This window comes from Schistocerca gregaria, chromosome 1 (genome assembly GCF_023897955.1).
Source record: "Schistocerca gregaria isolate iqSchGreg1 chromosome 1, iqSchGreg1.2, whole genome shotgun sequence".
Taxonomy (NCBI): Eukaryota; Metazoa; Arthropoda; class Insecta; order Orthoptera; family Acrididae; genus Schistocerca; species Schistocerca gregaria.
Genome location: NC_064920.1, coordinates 1,048,957,730 through 1,048,974,499, shown reverse-complemented (window position 1 = coordinate 1,048,974,499; position 16,770 = coordinate 1,048,957,730). Strand labels below are relative to the sequence as shown.

Below are 16,770 nucleotides of genomic sequence, written 5' to 3'. Positions count from 1 at the left end.
TTACAGGTAATCACGCTGTAACAGCAAGTGTTCTCAGAAATGATAAGTTCACAAAGGTCACATTGGAACAACCGAAATAAAATGGATTGTCATCTAGCGACATAAGCTTCGAACTTTTCCTCCGAGAATGATAAAAGATCCGTGCGAGCCACTCAGTGGGCAATATCAATATATGTAGGGTATTATCCCTCTCCATCTTAAAATCGTGCTCGTACTATGCGATCGCTCGAGTGGAAGGGAACAGGCGGGAAGCAATATCTCTTCTACGTCGGAGACATGTATTGCTGTCCTGTTCTCCCCCTCTGCTGGTCCTTTTGAGCGCAACGTGAGCGGAGATGGAAATATCCCTCCTCCATTCAGGTCACCTTCGATACGCTGCCGCCAGAATGGAAGCTCTTCCAGGCAAGTTCACGAGGAGAGAGCCCACTCCCCTCCCCTGGCGAGGAGTTACCTGCCCGATTACTTTCCTGGACTGTCGTCAGCACGGGCTACTGTGACTTTCACTTTCAGATGGCTTCGAAAGTTGCATATTTCGGGAGTATTTGTCCTGTATTAAAATCTGTAACTTCTCTTTGCGAGGGACAATCAGTACACGTAGACCATGAAGAGAAAGGCAGCACATAATGAAATGTTCGGTGCATATATTTAATCGGGAAGACAACGACCTTGAAGAAATCTGCGTGACACATATTCAGTAACTGTGTGTGTAGTGTTTCGTTGCACATAGCCGACAGACTATGCTTGTTCACATGATCACAGTTCGATGCAGTCGCGCGTTGTCGTCCACGAGAATGAAGTCTGTGGCGCAAGCATCCCTAAAAAGACGCACGTGTGGAAGGAATACAGTGTCACAATAGCATTAACAGGTGAGTATGCCGTGTTCAAAGATTAGTAGGTCATTACAGTCATACAATATTATGTTTCCCCACGCCATAGCACGTGCATCACCAGAACGATACATGTGACACGTCCCCTTAGAAAAATTATACAAGACTGGTCTATGTGAAACGTCCTCTTTGAACAATTATACACGACTGTGCTTAAACTGACACACAATATCTTTAGCGCAACGCAATCTGACTTCCAAAAATCCCTACGAAAGAATGGCCCTGACTAGCATTAACCTATACGTTTCACAAATCACTTACCTCACAAAAATCTTCGTTACTCAAGCTACTGCAATACAGCGAGCGCCACTACTGCCAGCTACATAAAAGATTCAAACTACTGAAGGCACTAACTACTGATAGGCACAGTTAGCAAATGAAAGATTTTAATAGAAAACAAACAATGTATTTACCTCACTAGTCATAATATATATAGCAGTTCATGACACCAATTCTTACAAATTTCAAAACTCCGCCATCTCTCTCCCCACGTCCACCACTGCTGGCAGCTCACCTCCAACTGCGCAACGCTACGCGCTGTTAGCATCCAGCTGCCGCTGCCCAACACTACAATGGCAGACAACAATGCAAACCAGCCACAGACTGCACACGGCACAGCCAGTGATTTTTCATACAGAGCGCTACGTGGTGTTGGCGTTACCAATAAAAATACTTAAACAGCCTACTTATACATGTTCCTACCTCTCGCCCTCTTATTACGGCAAGAAAAAAGAATAAAAGTGAGATAGCGTTAATACTTTCATCCTTCTTTATCTCCTCTGCATTACTGCAGATGACGTGTCACTCAGCACATTTGTACTGTGCATGCAGTACACGTGAGGTGCCTAGTTGTTTCAACTGCCCAGTACGGAATACATGAGTTCTTGTACACTTCACTGACCTACTGTCTTCATGATGATGATGCCCCAGCACAGAAAACATCACGCAGATCGTGGATTCTTTTTCTTGAGGCTGAAATTAACTTCGCAAGGAACTGCTGATACATATAAACTATAACTCATTTGGGATGCCACACGCGTTTTTAATGATATAGACACGAGAAACTATTCTTGATCACAACGTATTGAACATATCTTTCCACAGTCATTATATCTGGCTAAATTAACATGAAATACATCCTGCCACAGATAAAATGTCTGTCTACTGGAACCGTCAGAACTGGAGAATAAAATTACATGAATCAGATACTACTATTACAGACAACATGTCTGTACCTAGCGACGGTCGGAACTGTAGTAAATAAAATTGCATGAAACAAATACTGCTATAACAGGCAACATGTCTGTCTACTGGAACGGTCAGAACTGGAGATCCGGACTGCATGAGACACTGCGCGCGCCAAACCAGCAAGGCGTGACCCGAACGCCACCGAAGTGCATCGGCAGTAATATCGTCAGTCTTTTGTTTTAGTAATACTTTGATTTTAATAATTTTTAAATGACTGATTGATAGCTGGTTGTTGAGAGACGTTTATTTTAAAAAATGAAGTAATTTGGATGACAGGTTTAATTAATAATAGCAACTAAAATTTAACGTTTTGGCGCCCTACCGCCGAACGCAGCAGCCAATCACAGAGCAACAGCATCATGCAGGCGGTCTTTCTCACGGGTATGGTACCGAATCTAACATCTGTTACCGGTACCTCATCCCACATTGCGTCGTCTCTATGTTTATTGCATCTCCACTGCCCTGTGAATACCATCCTGGAGCCTAATATGATGGCTGAATAAGCCAGAAATATTACATTATGCCGCTACGTACAGCATTGTCGAACACGTTACTTTTGGTAGCCCGGTACTATGGTGTGGAGCGACATAATGTTGCATGTGCGTACTCACCTCCAAACCCTTGAACACGGTTCACTCATCGGCCAACGCTGTTGCGACACTGTACTCCTTCCCAGTGTGCGTCTGTTCAGGGGTGAATTACGCCCTAACCTCATTTCTATGGATGACAATGCTGACCACATCGAACAGCATAAGCTGAGGAGTTCTTGGACATAAATGATATTAGGCGAAGGGACTAGCACGTCCGTTTCTCCGACTTAAATCCCACAGGGCAAGATCAGAACAAGATGTGGGATGCATTATCGAGACGATTTGTAGAGCGACCACAAGCACTGATGACCATACGACAGTTTTCAATCACGATGTTGGAGGACTGGAACGCCCTACCAGAATAACTCGTTTCCGACCTTGCGGCCAACATGGGAGTACGTTGCATTGCTGTCCGCAATCATTACGCACCCCATTAAAAACCATGCTCCACCTGATGGCAAATGACCATCATATATGGAGGTGACTTCACTGTAATTATTGTTCAAATGTGTGTGAAATCTTATGGAACTAAACTGCTAAGGTCATCAGTCCCTAAGCTTACACACTACGTAAGCTAAATTATCCTAAGGACAAAAACACACATCCATGCCCGAGGGAGGACTCGAACCTCCGCCGGGATCAGCCGCACAGTCCATGACTGCAGCGCCTAAGACCGCTCGGCTGATCCCGCGCGGCTGTAATTATTGTCTTTCAATAAAAGTCCCATTTCTGATCATTTCTTTGCATATTTTTTTCAGATACTTTCTGTACTATACTGCAGCAATTCTTTCTAAATATTGTCCAAGTTTAATTGAGCTATATTATTTGAAATTAATACATCATGTGAATCCTGCTTTCATCCTTAAATTTTGTACACCAGTGTATTTGTTTCAGGCTCTTCGTCATGAATATTATTTGCGTAAAACAATCTCTGCTGCGATATCTCACATTAGCAGAACTTGAATGGTGCTTGTTCATACATAAGACAAAACATCCTCGCCATAATGAAGTCAGATAAAATAAAAAGGTAAATACATTATAGCATCTAAGATGTTTGTTTGCTGTATCTGCATTGCCTAAAAGTCATGAATATCTGGTTAGTTGGATTACTTGACAAGCTGTCTTAAGCCCATTGTGCATATTCCATTTAGGTGTGGTGGCGTCACGCTGTCTAGCGAAGTGTTTTCTTGACTTGTGCGAGCGGATCAATATCTGTCATTGTTGGTCTGACGTAGAAAAGTGCGCGCTATGGGTGTATCAGTTCCAGCTAACGAGTGACAAATACCCGTAGGATGGGGAAGGCACCAGTATCCGCATTAGAGGATTCCCTTCGGCGCTAGGGTAGCGCTATCAGGAATGCGGATGGCGTGGCGTCAGTTAGTACCACCCGCACAGCTGGACAGCCACACAGCGCGCCTCATCTCGGCGCGCCCGCGGGCAATCTGACCGTGGCGTCGCGTGCCCGTGACCAGTTTATCAGGTTGGCACGCCTGGCTGCTCGTTAAAGGTGCAGCCCCGCGGCGCCGGCGCTATCTGCCTGCGGCACGACCAGGCCTGCCACGCCACAGTACCGCAACAACTTCTTCAGTCTTATCGGCTTTCCGTGCGGAACACCGCATTAGTGCTGCCGCTTCTTTTGTTCGGGGCTGGATAAGCTAGCTGCCCAGATAGCTATCTTCGATGAAACCAGTATCGATTTTGCAATGTGCACGCTTTCAGTCTACATTCCTCTCTTGTCGTAAGAGAAATCACTAGGAGGTGTCAAGTAATGGTAGTGAAATTTTACACAGTATAGCGCAATAATTTGAGTCGATCTGGCGGTCGGGAGGCGATTTATTGAATGGTGTTGTAAAAATTTCATCTAACTCCGCATCTTCCAGATCATGGCCGCTAAAAACCTGTTAAGCTCGATCTAGGAGTAGGGACGTCTAAAAATTCCCTTACTAAAGCGCGATGGTCCGCTAAGCTGTTGGCACTGACTCTTTAAAAATCAAAATATTTCTCTCTGCACGCGATCTGTGAAATTTGCAAATCTCTGCTAATAAGTGTCAAGGACGACGAAAAGTTAATGTTTGAGAGTAATCCTACAGCTTATATGCCAGTTAGTGAGACTCCGGTGCAGGTATGGAAGCATCGACATGAATGCAAGGTACTAGTGTGGCATTTGTGTCTTTGCGACGCGCGTGCGGTTAATGCGAAAATGTCAGCTGAAGCGACGGTATTATCAAATGCACCCAATCAGGACCAAGCACAGTTACACCACCATCGGAAAAGGAAGAACGTGTATACCTGTAGAAAACGACTGTTAAGGAATGGCATTTCAAGTTCCGTGCTGGTCGCGATTCGACACTAGACGACAGTCTATCTGGGGGTCCCGCCTCATCCATTACAGACGGTAACAAGGGGGGAGATTGATGATGTCATCTTGGCTGACCTATGCATAACAATTCGTGTGCTAGTGAAGGATATCGAATCAGCTTCGGTAGCGTTCCACACGTTATTCAGCAAAAGTGAAGCCAACTCAAGTGGGAGACACCCAGACACCTGCCTCATAATCCAGATCTCTCCCCATGCGATTCTCACGTCTTCTGTCCATTAAGAAAGGTCTTGAATGTTGCACAGTTCCTATTGGACGAGAATGTGCAGCAGGCAGTTATGGACAACTTCTCCCAGAGGGACACGGTGTTTTTCCAAGGTGTATGGTTCAGATGGCTCTGAGCACTATGTGACTCAACTGCTGTGGTCATTAGTCCCCTAGAACTTAGAACTACTTAAACCTGATTAACCTAAGGACACCACACACGTCCATGCCCGAGGCAGGATTCGAACCTGCAACCGTAGCAGTCGCACGGTTCCGGACTCTAAGGTGTATCTTCAACTTAGTTCGTCCAGTCTTAGAGTATTGTTCATGTGTATGGGATCCTTACCAGTTGGGTCTGACTCAAGAAATTGAGAAGGTCCAAAGACGAGTGGCAATATTCGTAACTGGTGCATTTAGCCATCACGAGAGCGTTAGAAATCACATAGAAAGTTTGAAGTGGGACACACTTGCAGATAGACGACGCCCTAAACGGAAGGAGCTGCTCACTAAATTCCGAAATCCGATCTTGGCCGAGGATGTAGAGCATACGTTATTACCACCAACTGCCGGCCAGAGTGGCCAAGCGGTTCTAGGCGCTACAGTCTGGAACCGCGCGACCGCTACGGTCGCAGGTTCGAATCCTGCCTTGTGCATGGATGTGTGTTATGTCCTTAGGTTAGTTAGGTTTAAGTAGTTCTAAGTTCTAGGGGACTGATGACCACAGCAGTTAAGTTCCATAGTGCTCAGAGCCATTTGAACCATTACCACCAACTTTCAAATCGCTCAATGATCACCATTCAAAGATAAGTGAAGTTAGAACTCGTACAGTCGTTTTTCCCTCGCGCGATCCGCGAGTGGAACAGAGAGGGGGGGGGGGGGGGAATATGGCTTTGGCTCAAATTGTGCCCTCCGCCACACACTCCTTGGTGGCAAAGGAGTATATATCTAGATTACGTAGATGTAGAACTTGGTGTGTCGGTGGTATGATTGCCTCAATGGTTGATTGGTTGATTTGGTGGGGGGGGGGGGGGACCAAACAGCGAGGTCATCGGTCCCATCAGATCAGATTACGGATGGATGGAGAAGGAAGTCGGCCGTTCCCTTCCAGAGGAACCATCCCGGGATTTGCCTGAAGGGACTTAGGGAAATCGCGAGAAACTTAAATCAAGATGGCCGGACACGGATTCGAACCGTCGTCCTACCGAATGCAAGTCCAGTGTGCTAACCAGTGTGCCACCTCGCGCGGTCTGCCTCAGTGTTCACTGCTATTTTACCTGACTTGCATGCAGATTCGAACGGAAACTTTTTAATTCCTCTTATATTAGCTCCAACGAGTAAACATCTTAAACTGTTAGAGTTTGCTTTTAAGTAAAATCAGCTGCTTCGCAGTGAATTAACCAATACATTAAGGCACAGTTCTGATTCAATACACAATGAATTCCAACTGCTGAGAAAAAAGAACCAATTTTAACCTAACCCAAGCTGGTATATTGCAAAAACACATTCACAGCACTTAGTATTTTCCTAGCTGACTTTAAATATTTCAATTAATTCCTATTCAGTCTCTTAATAATGAGTAAAACTCTTGTCCTGCCACAAAATAAAATACATCTCTCCGTAGATATACACTGGTAAACAACTGTGTATGAAATCATCAGGCGCTTCACCCTGGAACCGCGGGACCGCTACGGTCGCAGGTTCCCTGCCTCGGGCATGGATGTGTGTGATGTCCTTAGGTTAGTTAGGTTTAAGTAGTTCTACGTTATAGGGAACTGATGACCTCAGATGTTAAGTCCCATAGTGCTCAGAGCCATTTGAAGCATTTGAAATCATCATTTCAGCATAATCGTATAGCAGCGTTGACACTCAACACACATTGACTGCTCAAGTACTCTTACTGTCAGCCAGCTGCCACCGCTCACGTATCGTTGGCTGGATTTCCTCAAGCTCCTGTGGAAACTACGTGACATCGTTACACAAAGTAGCTTTTCTAACAGTTGAATGCACAGATTAGCACTAATACATCTCCCCGCTTATAATATGCCTGGGCGCTCGGCAGTACTTACGGATAAAATAGAGTAACTTTACAATGTATTCGAAGAGTAAAACAACATACTGGCGGTTGTGCTTAGGGATCCGTCACCAAATATAGGGACAGGTACAGCTGATATTCATGGTAAGAGAGACTCCGTGTTGTCGGTGACACCTCCAAAGAAAAACAACATAAAAAACAATGGTGTCCTATTGGATGAGAATACTCGTTCCCCGCGAGTCAACAACATTGGCTCTGGTATTTATTTTTATTTTTAACGAATTGTGGGATGCGTCCTTTAAGAAGAATGTAGCCGTTTTCCCGCTCATCCATGTTCTGTGCTTAAGCTCTGTGTATGAAGTACTATACCTGGAAATTAAGCTGTAACTCTCAATACCGCTTCATATATCGTATGTCTTAGAGAGGCCCAAGAATTTCAAGTTTTTGTTATGGTAACGGTGAAAATATGAACTATGCGGCGACACAATGTTGTGTGCTCAGTGTTAGTAAGAACTGGGTTACAATTCGATGTGAATAGATATCTTCAGTGGACGTGGCCACGGCTCACAAGGATCAATAAATAACTACCATTGTGTGTTGAATCATGTAATACACAATGAAGCACACAGTGATCACACCAATAATCGTGGACGCCTTAACTTCGAAACCCCCACCTCAGTCGTAACCAAACAATTGTCTGAACTTGGCAGCACAATGGTAACAGCTTCAGGCGGAGACCAAGTGTAGTCTGTGTGTGTCCACACGGCCCTGTCAAACTCGACACTGGGCACCAAGCAACCTGCTCGGCTGGTTAGACTCCACGATAAAATTATTGCTTCAGGACATGCTTTTCACTACTCAGCCAAAGATAAGACCACACAAACGGACGAAAACAGGAGTATAAAGTGACTCATACGACAAATTCGCACCTCGCTTGTAGATAGATAACATGAAATAAGTTCGTAGCAGACAGCTTTCAAGTCTCATAAACGTGCCTCATTATTTTGGCGTCTCACATTTGCTGAACACCACCACAAGGATAACGGAAACCTCAGCATCAGTCATCTATCGAAGGGAACACTGTATTGTGCATTTAAAGGTTCTTGGACTCTGAAAATTTCTGCCAATTAATGAAAGTGGCTACATTGCAGAAGTTGATCGAATTTCAGGCCTAATAAAGAAATTTTTCCAGTCCCAAAGCTCGAGATTTTTCGAGGGTGTCATCAGCACAAAGCTGGGCTGAAGTGTGTACGGATAACCAAAAGGATGAAAAATTCTCTGAGTCCTGTGCAATTAAAATGACATCTGCGATATAATTTTGTAAATGATTCATAGATGCATAAACAACTAACTAAGATAAGTACTTAACACATAGTCTTACAGCAAGAAAACGAGACTCCTTGCATTACTTTGGCAAGACGGTGTTCTTGTGCAATCTCGCGGAAAACGCCATTCAGAAGTACATTGAGAGATGAAAGAAGCGATTCAGGTGTAGATGAACACAACTTTTTTAAGAACACAAACTCACAAGCTCAATCGTGTATGTTTTGCGTAGAATCTCATGGGCAACTTTTTGCGACGATTTGGAGAGCTGATCTTCCATTGATTCTGAGTTAGTCTAACGAGGTGGATCTTTTCCGTAAGGACATCTTACAAAGCGGAAAAACTCTCGTGGACTGACAGGCTATGACTACGAAGAACCTTACCACTTGTTTACCTTGTTTACCTGTTCGTGTAGTCTGAGGCGATTCAGACTCAACTATTTATTTTTCTTGCTATTGTTATCGTACTATTGGACGAAACAATTCTTTCTTAACAGTCTAGGCACATTGTTTTTCTATTATATATTTCTACCTCAAAAAAAAAAAACCTTTCAAATGGCTCTAAGCACTATGGGGCTTAACATTCATGGTCATCAGTCCCCTGGACTACTTAAACCTGACTAACCTAACGACATCACACATCCATTCCCGAGGCAGGATTCGAACCTGCGACCGTAGCAGCAGCGCGGTTCCGGACAGAAGCGCTTAGAACCACTCGGCCACAACCTCACGTCACACAAGTGGTTTCGACTTACTACCAGTCACCATAAGATGTCAGTATAAGTTCGTACACATACTGACCATCGGCAGGTATGTATATGATTAGACTTGCATTTCTCTGTGAAAGGTAGAACGGCTACCAGGGAATATTAGTGTTGCTCCCGTTTAGTGTTGTTACAAGGGCTGATATGGTATATAAGGGCCTTGATCATTATGGAAGAAACGGAGATGCCATGTGCAATAATGAGACAGGGTTGTCAGCACCTCACAGACTTTAATGAGGTCCTCATTGCTGGTCCCCTTTTGGCCGGCTTGCCGAATAGTGCAATATCTAGATTTGTGGAGCGTTTGGAAGTGTCAGTGGCCTGACGTAGGACTGTATGGGACTGCGAGGGTAGACTCTCCGCATCTAGCTACCAAGCATACCGTAACCCTTTCGTATCTCCACCTACCAACCAAAAATTAATAATTGGCTTCCTGCCAACAGTCGGTGTCATCCTTCAGCATTGGTCAGACTAATAGCTGCGGGGCTAAGGATTCATCGTCCCAACTGTAGGCTGCCGGTAACACCACGACGTCTGGAGCGGTGCGGTTACCGGGAACCATGGATTGGTGATTAATGGACTCTTATTTTGTTCAGTTATGGATGGCGTCTTTGCCCTATTCTGGATGACCATCGTCGGTGAGTATGGCAGCGATCAGGGTAGTGGGGAGGGGTCGCATTCTTCCAATGCTTTGGAGATGAAGAGCGATGTTACTGCTGCTGAGGGGAGCCATTGGATATGACTTGAGGTGACGGATGGTAAGGGTTGAGCGAACAGTGAAGTCAAAACGGTACGTCACGGATATTCTGCCTCCTCTTGTGTTACCTCTCATGCGACAATATAGTGATACAATTTTTAAACATGACAGTGCACATGGCAGTTGTCTCTATCAACTGACAGTCTGATACTGAGGTACATCGTTGGTCATCAGGATCCCCAGATCTGTCCCTACAGAACCTGTGCGGGACCAGCTCGGACGTCAGTTCCGTCTCGGTCTATTTACAAAAGTTCACCACCAGCCTGCCTCAGGAGATGAAACACCGGCTTACGGCATTATGACACCCTTTCTAACTGTATTTGTGCATACCTCCAGGCTGGATGAGCTGCACCGTTATACTAATGAGTGGCTTCATACTATCTAATTCTTTGTAACTTTGAAAGGATTTTGTAGTCATTGAAATAACATTGCATACGCTATCAAGCAGTGAAGTTTTATTTCGTTCCCACCTCCACTTCTGCGTGTTTCACTTTTTTTGTTAAGAGTTATAACGACGTGCTGTCGATTATGCGTGATACATACGACCATAAGCATCCAGTACAGAAGATACAGAAACCGTCCAAAAAAATGGTTCAAATGGCTCTGAACACTATGCGACTTAACTTCTGAGATCATCAGTCGCCTAGAACTTAGTACTAATTAAACCTAACTAACATAAGGACATCACACACATCGATGCCCGAGGCAGGATTCGAAACTGCCACCGTAGCGGTCGTTCGGTTCCAGACAGTAGCGCCAAGAACCGCACGGCCACTTCGGCCGGCAGAAGCCGTCCACTAATATGTTTGAATTTTGGAGATATCATGAGTAAGTTGACTAGTTACTCTGTGATCTGAATAATTCATCGCAGTTCAAACGTCCATGACAAGCAGTTGCAATGAGCACTCTCGTAAAGGACAAACATAAGATGTGTCATTATTTTTTATAGTACTTTTCAACTTATTTCTTTTCTGTATCATAGACTTTCTGATTTTTTCTTATTAAAGATGCCCGTCCCACCAGCGGTTCTAACTGTTCCCTCTGTATGGACAGTCACGTGTGAACGTTCTAATTTTCTGTTAACAGACGAAATAACAGAAGAAGGCCGTACTCATTTTACCCTCAGGAGTCACTGTAAGTGCCATTAATTTATGAGATTACCGGTGCTTACAGTGTGCATCACAAAACATTTTCACAGTTTAGATCTTCCTTGGTTTTTCACCAGTTTAGTGTATTTGTATGTTGCGGAAATAATAGCTCACAAAGTAGCAAAAGCGGTGAGTTATTAATAGGTTCGTTGAAAGGAATGAAAACTTTTGTAGCTAGAGTACACGTACACGCACACACATACACTTGTACTTGTACTAATACATGTGTCTATTTGTGTACACACAGAGACACACACACACACACATACATACACGTATATGCATCTACTTGTTCATCTACATTAATACCTCGCAAGTTACCCAACGGTGAGTGGCGGAGGGCACTTTACGTGCCACTGTCATTACCCCCCTTTCCTGTTCCAGTCGCGTATGGTTCGCGGGAAGAACGACTGTCTGAAAGCCTCCGTGCGCGCCTTAATCTCTCTAATTAATTTCGTGATCTCTTCGGGAGGTATAAGTAGGGGAAAGCAATATATTTGATACCTCATCCAGAAACGCACCCTCTCTAAACCAGGACAGCAAGCTACACCGCAATGCAGAGCGCCTCTCTTGTAGAGACTGCCACTTGAGTTTGTTAAACATCTCCGTAACCCTATCACGGTTACCAAATAACCCTGTGACGAAACGCGCCGCTCTTCTTTGGATCTTCTATATCTCCTCCGTCAACCCGATCTGGGTTATGCTCAGGCATATGTCGAACGAGTGTTTTGTAAGCCACCTCCTTTGTTGATGGACTACATTTTCTAAGGACTCTCCCAATGAATCTCAACCTGGTACCCGCCTTACCAACAATTAATTTTATATGATCATTCCACTTCAAATCGTTCCGCACGCATACTCCCAGATATTTTACAGAAGTAACTGCTACCAGTGTTTGTTCCGCTATCATATAATCATACAATAAAGGATCCTTCTTTCTATGTATTCGCAATACATTACATTTGCCTATGTTAAGGGTCAGTTGCCACTCCCTGCACCAAGTGCCTATCCACTGCAGATCGTCCTGCATTTCGCTACAATTTTCTAATGCTGCAGCTTCTCTGTATACTACAGCACCATCCGCGAAAAGCCGCATGGAACTTCCGATACTAGGTCATTTCTATATATTGTGAAAAGAAATGGTCCCATAACACTCCCCTGTGGCACGCCAGAGGTTACTTTAACGTCTGTAGACGTCTCTCCATTGATAACAACATGCTGCGTTCTGTTTGCTAAAAACTCTTCAATCCAGCCACACAGCTGGTCTGATATTCCGTAGGCTGTTACTTTGTTTATCAGGTGACAGTGCGGAACTGTATCGAACGCCTTCCGGAAGTCAAGAAAAATAGCATCTACCTGGGAGCTTGTATCTAAGACTATCTGGTCTCATGAAGAAATGAAGCGAGTTGGGTCTCACACTATCGCTGTTTCCGGAATCCATGTTGATTCCTACAGAGTAGATTCTGGGTTTCCAAAAACAACATGATACTCGATCAAAAAACATGTTCTAAAATTCTACAACAGATCGACGTCAGAGATATAGGTCCATAGTTTTGCGCATCTGCTCGACGACCCTTCTTGAAGACTGGGACTACCTGTGCTCTTTTCCAATCATTTGGAACCTTCCGTTCTTCTAGAGACTTCCGGTACACGGCTGTTAGAAGGGGGCAAGTTCTTTCGCGTACCAACACTGCGTGTGTTTATGTGTGTGTGTGTGTGTGTGTGTGTGTGTGTGTGTGTGTGTGTCTTTGCTTACTCTGTCTTTGCTTACTCTAGATCGAAACAGAAATCGCCCGAAAGCTGGCGAAATTTTCACTCTCTTTTGTGAACTTATCGATGATTGAGAGGCTGTTCCGCTCTGTGTGTAGTTACGCCACTGTTGAATTATTTGCTTTCTGTCAGAACTTTCCATGCCGTATATACACTCTAAATTGCTGAAAGCACGAACAGGCGGTAAACCGGAGGAAGTTTCTTGGATTTAGATCATACGCACCAGTAACCCCGTAAATCAATGTTACTTACACTGGCTTCTTGTGGTGAAAGGAATTATTCTATTATCTTGTCTGTTAAGAGATAATTAAATTCTTGACAAGTGATATTTCATAAACAACTTTGATAAAGAAATAACCCGGAAACTCTCGTACAAAGACAAGAATACCTTTCCTTGTCCGCTACAAGAGGGCTCATTGCGTCTGCGAGTGATGGACGTCTGAAGTGCGATGAATTATTCAGATCGCAAAGTAACCCGCCGGCTTATTCATGGTCTCATCTCACTTCAGACCTGCTAGGGCCGGCTTCTGTGCTCCGTACTGGATGCGTATAATCACTTGCATAATGCATAATCGACGGCGCGCCTCAGGCTATGCGAATTGTTAACGGTCACCCGTAATAGATCGTGATTAAGCCGCTGTGTAATTGCGTCGCACGCACATCGGGCCGCGCACGTCCTTGGCGCAGTTAATTAATCGCACGGCCCGGGTCTGGACGCGGCTTATGCAAATTGCCGGCGCCCCGCGCACCGATTAACTTTCATAATGGCGAGCCGGGCTCCGTTCGCAGGCCCGGCGTGTCATTGTCTGCCGAGGAGCCGAGCCAGGCATCCCCAAGAAACAGGGCGCCTCTGAAGCTCATCCCGAATCCCACGTCACGTTTCCTCCGTCGATTCAACGTTAACAGTGACTAGCCCCAAGTGTTCTCTCGCTCACATACTTCCAACAAGATCCGATTAACACAGCACACCAAAGTGTAAGCAACCGCGAGGTCAGACAGATGACAATTGCAGGCGTCAGCTAAAGAATGATGCAATAATCGAGAGCATTACCATAGAAGCAGTCGGAAGTTGTCAGTGCACACATCTACATCTACACTTATACTCCGCAAGCCACCCAAACGGTGTGTGGCGGAGGGCACTTTACGTGCCTCTGACATTACCTCCCTTTCCTGTTCCAGTCGCGTATGGTTCGCGGGAAGAACGACTGCCGGAAAGTATCCGTGCGCGCTCGAATCTCTCTAATTTTACATTAGTGATCTCTTCGGGAGGTATAAGTAGGGGGAAGAAATATATTCGAAACCTCATCCAGAAACGCACCCTCTCGAAACCTGAACAGCAAGCAACACCGCGATGCAGAGCGCCTCTCTTGCAGAGTCTGCCACTCGAGTTTGCTAAACATCTCCGTAACGCTACCACGCTTAACAAATAACCCTGTGACGAAATGCGCTGCTCTTCTTTGGATCTTCTCTATCTCTTCTGTCAACCCGATCTGGTACGGATCGCACACTGATGAGCAACACTCAAGTATAGGTCGAACGAGTGTATTGTAAGCCACCTCGTTTATTGATGGACTACATTTTCTAAGGACTCTCCCAATGAATCTCAGCCTGGCACCTGCCTTACCAACAACTAACTTTATATGATCATTTCAGTTCAAATCGTTCCGTACGCATACTCCCAGATATTTTACAGAAGTAACTGCTACCAGTTTATGTTCCGCTATCACGTAATCATACAGTAAAGGACTATTTTTCGTGGCTGAACAAAATCTAGTTTATAAAATCTAACAACATACTGAAACTTTCAGACATAACGTGGACATGCATAATAAATTCTTCTTAAGAAATATTCATAACGTTGATGTGAACTATTTGAACACCCAGGTTTGACGGAAATTGGGCCAGGCTTCTACGGACAGGGTAGACTGAAGAACTGCTCCATATATCCCTAAAAAGTAGATTGTCAAGAATGTAGCATTTGTCTTAAAACCACACATAATACATATTTATAAAAAAAGAGATGTGCTGCTATTTATTCCACAGACCTAAGTGAAGTAGTCCTGAAGGAAATGGAAAAAACGAAAAATCTGAAACTTATTTTCTTTTAAGTGTTAATACCAAAATTGTCACAAACATTGAAATGCATGTCAAGTGCAGTGTTCAGATAATTTTACAACCTTACTTGCAGACAACATATTCCTGCAATCAAGATGTGAATATATCAGAGTGAATGTAACATGTTTGTTGCCGTAAAAAAAATTAATAAACCTTTTTAGCGGTTTACAGTTCATTCAAGATTTATTGTTGTAGTGCATCTGGAGTACGTGAAATAATTACATCTAAAGATCAATAGCACGAAGTACCTGTTATCATCCGATGCTCAAGCAGTCGTATTAGTACACAAGGACTGATTCCGACATCCTGTCGGTAGTGTAGGTGGCAAATACTGTCCTGGCCACACCTGCTCCCCCTTTTCGCGACGTTCTATAAGAGTTGCTAGTTGACGATTTGCAAGCTTCACTTCTTGTCCCATTATAGCCCACACGTGCTCGATAGGAGAAAAGTCAGACAAATTCGCGTATCGTGATGACCAGGGAAGTTACTAAACGTCTTGTAGGGCACATTGAGTTACAGAGACAGTGTTGGAGAGCATTATCCTGCTACAACTACCTCATCTACCTCTACATGTCTACATCTACATGGGTACTCTACAAATCACATTGAAGGGCCTGGCAGAGGGCTCATCGAACCACCTTCACAATTCTCTAATATTCCAGTCTCGTATAGCATGCGGAAAGAACCAACACTTGTACCTTTCCGTAGGAGCTCTGATTTCCCTTACTTTATCGTGGTTATCGTTTCACCCTATGTAGGTCGGTGTGAACAATATATTTTCGAAATTGGAGCAGGAAGTTGGTGACTGGAATTTCGTGACAAGATTTCGCCGCAACGAAAAACTACTTTGTTTTAATGATGTCCAACCCACATCCTGTATTTCAGTGATACTCTCTCCCATATTTAGCGATAAAACCTTCTTGCTGGAAGAACACCTAAAGAACGGGTGCAATAACATTATTCAAGTACCGAACGCTGCTTAGCGTCCCCTGTAGGAACACCAGGACAAACGAGAGTTATCGCATTTTATCATGGACGAATGCGCTCTATGAGATACTTCTCACCACATCTACGTGCAAACGACCATCACTTGCAAAGAGAATGTTCTTTCATTCGTGAAGACCTCGACACGCCATTCCATCTTGGTTCAAAATGGTTCAAATGGCTCTAAGCCCTATGGAACTTAACATCTGAGGTCATCAGTCCCCTAGACTTAGAACTACTTAAACCTAACTAACCTAAGGGCATCACATACATCCATGTCCGAGGCAGGATTCGAACATGCGACCGTAGCAGCAGCGCGGTTCCTGACTGAAGCGTTTAGAATCGCTCGGCCACTGTTGCCGACTAAATGATTCAAATGGCTCTAAGCACTATGGGACTTGACATCTGAGGTCGTCAGTCCCCTAGACTTAGAACTACTTAAACATAAGTGCAGAACATCACACACATCCATGCCTGAGGCAGGATTCGAACCGGCGACCGCAGCAGCAGAGCGGTTCCGGACTGAAGCGAATAGAAGCGCCATTCCACCTTCCAAATGATCCTCTGATGGC

The 16,770-nt window shown here is 44.5% G+C and overlaps 1 protein-coding gene across 1 annotated transcript in view; it reads left to right on the top strand.

Moving 5' to 3' along the window:
• Positions 1–16,770, top strand: part of LOC126280942 (acid sphingomyelinase-like phosphodiesterase 3a) — a 588,911-nt gene that overhangs the window by 182,605 nt on the left and 389,536 nt on the right. The gene's annotated exons all lie outside the window — the stretch shown is intronic.